The sequence below is a fragment of the Triticum aestivum genome, chromosome 7D (assembly GCF_018294505.1).
Source record: "Triticum aestivum cultivar Chinese Spring chromosome 7D, IWGSC CS RefSeq v2.1, whole genome shotgun sequence".
Lineage (NCBI taxonomy): Eukaryota > Viridiplantae > Streptophyta > Magnoliopsida > Poales > Poaceae > Triticum > Triticum aestivum.
The window spans coordinates 102888740-102898139 of record NC_057814.1 but is presented as its reverse complement, the minus strand read 5'-3'; positions in this window follow the sequence as shown (position 1 = coordinate 102898139).

Here is a 9400-nt window from a genome sequence, read left to right as displayed (position 1 = left end):
AGATGTCAGCGACAAACAAGAAGAATGCTGCGAAGAAGAAGCTTCACCATCGCATGGGGTCAGGTGGCTACCTCAAAGCCCGGCCTAAGTGGGCCAAGGCTGAGAATGATCTGCTTGAAAAAGGGATCGAACCACAGACACTGAACTGGACAGACCGTTGCCAGACTTGGTTCTTCGGGGCTGGCGGAACCTTGGACCCTGTATCAGGGAGGTGCGTTTGGACGAACAAGCTTTTGAGAATACCAGTCAAGAAGATTCAGCAATATATCGATGCAGCGCAGGAAGGGACGTTCGTTCCACACAGAGAGAACGACGAGCTCACAATGGCCCTCGGGAATCCTGAGCAGCCTGGACAGACACGAGGCACGCCAGGCTCCGTTCCGTGGAAGGCTGGTTTTCCGGACGCATGCGGTTACAAAAGCCAGGAGAGGAGGAAAAAAATGGAGCAGACCCAAATTCAGAAGCTGCACGAAAGGGTTCAAGCGCTAGAGGAACGAGACGGCAATCGACATGCCGAAACTACCCCCGAAGCTACCCCGCCATCTCAGCGGAGAAGCAGCGTGGCTTCCACCGAGCTGCTTCAGCCGGAGCATGTCTTGACGGCTCCTGCTAGCTACCCCGTGGATGCTATCACGGAGTCTCAACATTGCCACCTTATGGCGCAATGGCAGAACTTCAAAGTCAAGGCGGCTGTTGGCTCTGTTTTACCTCCTGAACCCGGCGCAACCTACCACCGCCGGCCGATTCCAGAAGGATATGCTAGGGTGATGGTGGATGAAATAACGGAGGGATTTGAGGACCTCCAGCTTGACCACCCTACCGGTGAAGGGGAGACTCGGCTGGGTTCTGCTCTGAAGACTCCATGCCTATGGCGGAAGGAGCTCATCAACCTTCCGAACTGGACGGCTCCGGCGAGTAAGGGCACTCCGCCTCCTCCTCCGCCTCCTCCTCCGGCGAGTGATCAGGGCACTCAGCCTCCTTCTTCGGCGCGTGGCGGCACTCCGCCTCCTCCTCCAGCGAGTGATCAGGGCACTCAGCCTCCTTCTTCGGCGCGTGGCGGCACTCCGCCTCCTTCTCCGCCTGCGCCGGCGCGCCAGAGCAGCCAGCCTCCTCCTTCTCCGCCTCGTCAGCAAGGGCGGAAGAGACCCGTCGCCGCTCCGGCTGCTCCGGCGCGTCGTAGTCCTTCTCCTCCGCCTCGTAAGCAAGGAAAGAAGACAGCCGCAGCCCCTCCGTCTGCTCTGCCGGCGTCTAGCAGTACAACTGCCAGAGGCGGGAGGCAATACAGATTCGGTCCTTCTCTGAAGACTCCAGAGAAGTTACCATACGAGAGGACCGAGGAGGAAACCAGGAAGATCGTGCGAGCCGAAGTGACAAACTTCTTTGAAGGGGTGAAAGCAAAGAAACATCCACCTCCGGAGGAGAAGGTAGATCCGGTGAAAGCAAAGCGCACTCTGGCTGCCCTGACAAAACCACCAAAGTCTCCGCCGAGAGGCGACTATGAGCGCATTCTTGCAAAGACATATGCCGAAGCGGAGCGGTCGGGAAGTACTGTCAATGATCAAAGGTTAAAAGAACAACGACCTGCGAAAAAATTGCCCAGCTCGGCGAACAAGCGAACCAATCGTGCCCCCCGCTCAAGATGTCTAAAGACATCGTCGCTAATTAATGATCCGAGGATGGTGGCCGGTTATAGCAATCTTGGAGATTACCAGCCCGACGATGTACATTATGAAATCATGGAGGTGGACGAACACAAATACCATTACGGGAAGCCTCCCATCAAAGATGAAAAATCTCTAACAACGATGATGCGAAGATTACATGATTGGTACATGAAAACCTGCAGAGAGTCTGATGGGATGAATACTTTGACGCTGAGAGTTAAACCGGAGCATGACCTCGTTGGAATTGAGCTGCCGAATGTTCCATTTGAGGAGTTCTTCCAGTTTTTCAATCAAAAGGCCCTCGATAAATCAACGATCACTTGCTACTGTCTGTAAGTAGTACTACTTCTGTCATTAAGTCTCTCTATATAGGTCAGCTCTTTCATTGCATGTATTTATAATTATCCTCACTATATTATGCAGATTGAAGATCGCCGAATTGAAGAAAAGACAAATCGGTGATATTGGGTTCATTAACACAAATCTCATAGATGCATATACGGTTGAAAAACATGCCAAAGAAGCCAAGGCCAACTTGCTACGATCATTGGTATTGAATCAAAACAAAGATATAATACTCTTTCCTTACAACTTCAAGTGAGTGTTACTGTCTTGTGCCTATTCGGTTACCCTTATTAGTCCAGGTTATGGTAATGTAATTGATGACTTATGCATGCATGCGCAGCTTCCACTATATTCTCCTAGAGATTAAGCTTGAGCAGGGAGTAGTAACTGTCTTAGACTCGAGACGAAAAGATCCCCAGGACTATGCGGACATGACTCAAATGCTCGAGAAGTAAGTTAAATCGATCATTATCCACCATATCAGCAACTTTGTTCATTTCCTGATATCAAGTAATTGTTTTCTTTGTCTGGCAGGGTTTGGAGAAAATTCACCACAAAAGCTCCGGGACTGCCGAAGAAGCTGCAATTTAAACTCCCGAAAGTAAGTACTATAGTAGCATGTTCCGCACATCTCCTAGTGATTCAAGCGCTAGTTTCATCAATACCATTTAGCATGCTTGCTTATCAGTTAGATTGACCTCTGTTTCTTGTAAAGTGGTTGTGGCAGGAACAAGGAAATGATTTCTGTGGATACTACGTTTGCGAGTCTATCCGCCACACGACCTGTGAGCGGGGCTACTCTGACGAACAATATGAAGTGCGTAAGCAATAATATTCACAATTTTATTTTATTACCATCATTTCTGTCGAGTTTCATGTATTCATATATATGTATTGACCCCCTTCTTCAAATTAGATCTTTCGAATGCGTGATGAACTCCTAGCGCCAGATCGTATGCGAGCAATTCAAGAGGAATTGGCGGCATTATTCCTTGACCACGTGATCGCTGAAAACGAAGAATACTATGTGGACCCTGTGTTCTTACAATTTAATTAGGAGATTATATTGTAAGAGATAATTATTGTATATATGTAGCCGGTAGTGTCAGATAGATATACGAGAACTTGTTGTTCGACCAATCTCTCGGAGAAGGAGAGGTGGTCGATATCACTTCTCTCTGTATGCATATGTTCATGACGATCTTCTGTTTCCTTCATTTGCTTACTAGCTAGTGTGTCTAGTCTTCTCCATACGTATATAGTACGTAGTGTCGACCAAGCATGGAGATAAGAGAGGACACTTCTCTCTATTAATTAGCTAGCTAACACAATATATGAAACACCTAAATTAACCCCCCAAAACCCCCCAACCTCCCCCCCTTTCAAAAAAAACAAAAACCACAGCCCCCGCTGACGCGTGGATGCCTATTGGTCCCGGTTGGTGTCACCAACCGGGACAAAAGGCCCTACCTATTGGTCCTGGTTGGTGTCACCAACCGGGACCAAAGGCCCCCCTGCCTGGGCTGGCAGCAGCGGCCACGTGGAGGACCTTCTGTCCCGGTTCGTGTAAGAACCGGGACTAAAGGGTTAGGGCTTTAGTAACGACCCTTTAGTCCCGGTTCAAAAACCGGGACAAAAGGCCCTTACCAACTGGGGTAAAAGCCCCTTTTTATACTAGTGTCATGACATAGATCCATATGTATCTTTATAATTGCTTTAAACACCGTAGTATTTTTTTGTTCTTGGAATTATTAGTATAAGGTATAATCTGCAGTGCCTTGCTTGCGAGATTTTTTCGTACAAATCTTAGATCGATTTTCCATTTGACCATCCCACGTTTGAATTGATTCAAAAAATACTAGTATGTGTCACACACACACACACACACACACACACACACACACACACAATTTTTATTGACACGCGGTCTTAATTAGTATGCTCTCTACACTTAGTTAGCATGAATATACACATAAGGATATTCCAAATATTAATATACAATGCTCTTGGTTATAGAATTCTAATGTCTATCATAAAAATGTGTAAAACAAATTTAAGCCAACTTATGATATCTTGTTTTATAATAAACATAAAAAGATGGAAAAAATATGAGGAAACAATTGAAGCCTTTATAGACTAATTTGTGGCACTTGTATAAATCGGTGCATGTATATACATGCACAGCGACCCGCCAATGTGCATGTGTTTTGTGTATATTTTTATATCCTTAATAATATTTCTAGAAGTTTGTACAATCTAACAAATATCTTGATAGAGCTTTCTAGTGTATAATTAAATATAACAAATAGAAAAATGATTATGAGAAATTGTCATTGAAACATTGACTTAGTTGCTTTCCATATGTATCCAAAAATGTAAAGAGCCGCTCTCCCATATATGACCACTACTTTGTACTCTCGAGGCCATGCCTCACCTTTACGCGGTTATGTCTCGAGTCACAGGCACAAAAACACCGGAGAGACCTATCTCTTTGATCTTTCCTGGATGTTGATCTCTCATGGGAGAAACATCTAGACCGCATCCATGCTGGCAAACCATGCCCTCACACCTAAAGATTATTTACTTCATGTCACCGAGCCTTTTATCATGGTCGCCCTAGCCAGTTATGATTTTCGTGTTACATTACTTGGAAAAGTGAAACCTTTCATCCTACCCTTATGCACATATACTTGTGAGCTCTGTTAGTTGGCCGTAACTTAGTCAAATACTAAATTTAGGGAAAAGGGTGAAATAACGGTTGCCATATGCTTAGCCCAAACCTTCACGTGGAGTTTTAAGAGCCTCTCATATTGGTTGATAAAAATAGTTTGCACATTGTATAGTTTTTCCGATATCATTTTTACGTATGGTCTATTCAACCCTTGTTGTATAGCTTATTTCAAATCAACCTTTTATTGATTTTCTCATTTCACGAGTTAACGGTTGGACTGATGCAAAAAACATTTATACTAAACATACATACTTTTTATACATACAATTTATTTATTAATGCACAATTTAATTAGTATGTCTTTGTTTTTGGTTAGCATAATTACACATAATAATATTATAAATATTACCATATTATTCTTTGGTTATATAATCTAGTCTCTATGGTAAAAAAGTTAAACCAAGTTATGTTAGATTTTATTTGTTAATACATTAATAGATCAAAATTGATAAGAAATGTGAGGATAATTAAATAGAGAAAAACACAAAATTTCACAGTCTAACTGTGGCATTTGTATGAATTATATTGTGTGTATATATTCGCACCAGGCACCTATGTATGTGTATGTGTGTGTTTTATGTATGTTTCAATATCCTTACAAATCTTTGTAGAAGCATGTACAGTCTAACAAATATCTTGATAAAAGTTTCTTGTGTATTCTTAAGTATAAGAAATAGAAAAGACTAAGAGCATGTAAGATGTTTACGAGAAATTTTTCATCGAACCATTGGTTTATTTGTTTTACATATTTGTCCGAAATGAGAAGGGTTGCCCTCCATATATATATTTGCCTAAGGTAGTTTAGCGATTACTTCAAGGGCAAGTGAAACTCTTTCGTTGTACCCTTATCTGCATATTTTCTGAGATCGGTAAGTTAGGGAAGAGAGTGATGTAATGACTGAAACGAGTTCCGCCCAAACTTTCTGTTAGAGTAGTCATTATGGTATACGACTTCTAGTCCAAGTCAGTTTTGTACCCCTACCCCAAGTCGGTTTGTACCCTCTTATATACTCTTGTATGCCGCACCAAATCATCAATAAGCAATAGTTTTTATTCAGCTTTCATGGTATCAGATACCGGTCCCAGGGTTTAGGGTATGGCTCCGCCAACGCCACCGCCGCCGCCGCCCGGCTACTTCGAGCGCCGGGCCGCACTCATCGCCAAGGCTGCCAACGCCGCGGCCGCTTCTCTCTCGGCCCTCACCATAGCTCCACAAAACTACCCTGCACCCATCCTCGCCGAACCAATATCTCTTGCTGACACAATCTCCGACGTCAGCCCCTACATCCCCATAGTTCTTGATCTCGCCGCCCACAACTACTACCATTGGAGACATCTCTTCGATCTCCACCTCGGCCGCTGCAACCTGCGCTCGCATGTCGCCGCCAACTGTCTTCCCTGCCCCGACGATCCACAATGGTTGAAAGACGATCTCGCGATCGTCCAGTGGTTCTACACCCGCATCACCACCGAGATTTTCAACATGCTCGATCACGACGGCGCCACCGCTGCCAACATCTGGCACTCCCTCCGTCAGCTCTTCCAAAGCAACACCGACGCTCGGAAAAACGCTCTCCACACCGAGCTTCGCAATATGGTGCAAGGAGACGCCCCGGTGAACCTGTTCTGCCAGCGCATTAAGACCATTAGTGATGAGCTCCGCGAACTCGGCGATACAGTTAGCGACTCACAGCTAATCAATATCGTCGTCGGCGGCCTCAGCAAAGACTTTGACAAGCAAGCCTCGTTCATACCGATGATACGGCCCCGTCCTACCTTCGCTGAAGTTCGTTCCTTGCTACAACTCGCGGCGGAAACACAAGCTCGCAAAGACTCTCGCCCCAAGGTCTTTCATGCTGCAGCTCGTCCTCCTCTGTCGTCTACACCAGCGCCGCCTTCCATGCCGGCTCCTGCCGCCGGGCCGTCCGCATCGTCATCTATTCAGCCGCCCCCAGGCTGGCGTCCTAGTCCGAACTACCGCGGCAAAAACCCTATCTACAGGCCGCCGTCGACTCGTTCGGTTCCGCCTACGACATCACCAGCACCGAGTCCTGCACCACCCACCAGTGCTCCATCTGCGGTTGCATGGCGGCCTCCTCATGATCCTTGGATGGGGCTTGTTCAAGCATGGCCCATGCCCTGGTCCGCTCCGTCCACCCTCGGTGCTCCGCCGGCATACTCAGGTGCCTGGCAACCCGGCCTTCGGCCGCCTACTGGTGCTCCCGGGGTTCTCAACCCCCGACAGCCGGCCAATGCCTATCACGCCGCCCCGACGTATGCTCCTTATGGTCATTACACCACCGACGGCGGCGCCTACTACACACCTCAGTCGGCCCTGCTCCCGACGCCACCCCCACCACAACCGGCCAATGCCTACTACACTCCCCAGCCGACCCTACTGCCTTCACCATCGTATCCGCCGGCACTGCTTCCGACGCCACCCTCACCTGCGACGCCGAGCTGGGATCAAGCTGCCTTTCTCCAGGCCATGAATAACTTTGCTGCACAAGGAAACTCATGTACGGATTGGATCTTTGATTCAGGGGCCTCTAGTCATATGTCTGCATCTAGTAATTGGTTATCTTCTTGCACTAAATCTCCTTTCCCTTCCATTATCCTTGGAGATGGATCATCTATTCCTATATATTGTGTTGGTCAGGCTCAACTTCCCTCTTCCACCAAACCTCTTTTACTTCGCGATGTTCTAGTTGCACCCGCCCTCATTAAAAATCGTATCTCTGTTCGCCAATTTACTTGCGACAATCTAGTTTCGGCTGAATTTGACCCTTTTGGTTTATCTGTGAAGGATTACCTGACCAAGGCCGAGATCGCTCGCTTCAATAGCTCCGGTGATCTTTATTCTCTTAATGGAGTTCCTGCCGCCACCCCTCCAACATCCATGCTGGCCTCCGTCGATCTCTGGCATCGTCGCCTGGGCCATCCCAACCCCGCCGTCTTAGCTTCTATGCTTAGTGAATTTACCATACCATGTAATAGGGACTCTCATAATTCTGTGTTTTGCGAGTCTTGTCAATTAGGCAAACATGTGCATCTTCCCTTTAGTTCCTCTAGTTCTTGTAGCACTTATCCCTTTGAATTAATACATTGTGATTTATGGACCTCTCCCATTGCAAGTGTTTCGGGTTTTAAATACTACCTTGTTATCCTAGATGATTTCACCCACTTTGTCTGGACTTTTCCTCTACGCAACAAATCCGAGGTCCATTCTCTTTTCCTTAATTTTCAACGCTATGTGTCTGTTCTCTTCTTCCTCCCAATTCGCTTTATCCAATGTGACAATGGTCGCGAGTTTGATAACATTAAAAATCATACTTTCTTCTTACAACATGGCATCCTGCTTAGGTTCTCATGTCCCTACACCTCCCCTCAAAATGGTAAAGCAGAACGCTCTCTTCGCACCCTCAATGATATAGTTCACACTCTCCTCATTCAATCATGTATGCCTCCCAAGTTTTGGGCTGAAGCCCTACACATGGCCACCTTCCTTCTAAATATTCGACCTTCTAAAACTAAACCCAACACTACTCCCTATTATTCCCTCTTTCTTTCCCACCCCGACTACTCCGCGGTTCGTGTTTTCGGCTGTCTCTGTTTTCCCAATGCCTACGCCACTTCTGCAAATGAATTGTCACCACGCTCTATCCCATGTGCTTTTCTCGGCTTCTCTGACGAGCACAAAGGCTATCGCTGTCTCGACCTTCACACCGGACACGTTCATGTCTCTCGTCATGTCACGTTTGCTGAGCACATTTTTCCTTTCTCACAACGCACTACTACACCATCCAACACCCCTAGCTCCGCAAACACCCCCTCTCCCCGTCCTTTCCAACTATATACTCCCCTACCTGCCGAACACAACTTATCACCACCACCATTAACACCCACCATAGCCAATCCCAACCATACACTCACCCCACCCGAGACGTCCCCAACACCCCTGACCCCTGCTCCCTCCCCAACACCCCCGGCCCCTACTCCCACTCCACCACCCAGCCCTGCTCCCACTCCACCACCCAGCCCTACTCCTTCGTCCGACTCTTCCGCTGCGCCGGACTCACCAGTACCCACCTTACCCCCTCGTGCTATTCCTACAGCAGCCCCGATTAATGATCATCGCATGCGTACTAGGGCCAAATCAGGATTTCATCAACCCCAAGACCGCCTAAACCTTCATACCTCCGTATCTCTCACTTCTCTTCCAAAGAATTACAAAACTGCTCTACTTGATCCCAATTGGGCCGCTGCCATGCAAGAAGAATATAATGCTTTACTTCAAAACAACACCTGGCAACTTGTTCCTCGTCCTCCCAATACAAATATTGTTTCTGGCAAATGGATTTTTCGCCAAAAGTTCCACTCCGGTGGGAGCCTCTCACGATATAAAGCCAGGTGGGTTTGTCGTGGCTTTTCTCAGCAACAAGGAATTGATTACGAAGAAACCTTCTCTCCTGTTGTTAAACCTAGCACCATTCGCACCGTTCTTAGTGTTGTTGTCTCCTCTTCATGGCCCATTCACCAACTTGATGTTAAAAATGCTTTCCTCCATGGTTCCCTTCAAGAAACTGTCTACTGCCAGCAACCTCTGGGTTTTGAAAATCCATCCTTTCCAACTCATGTATGTCTTCTTCAGAAATCTCTC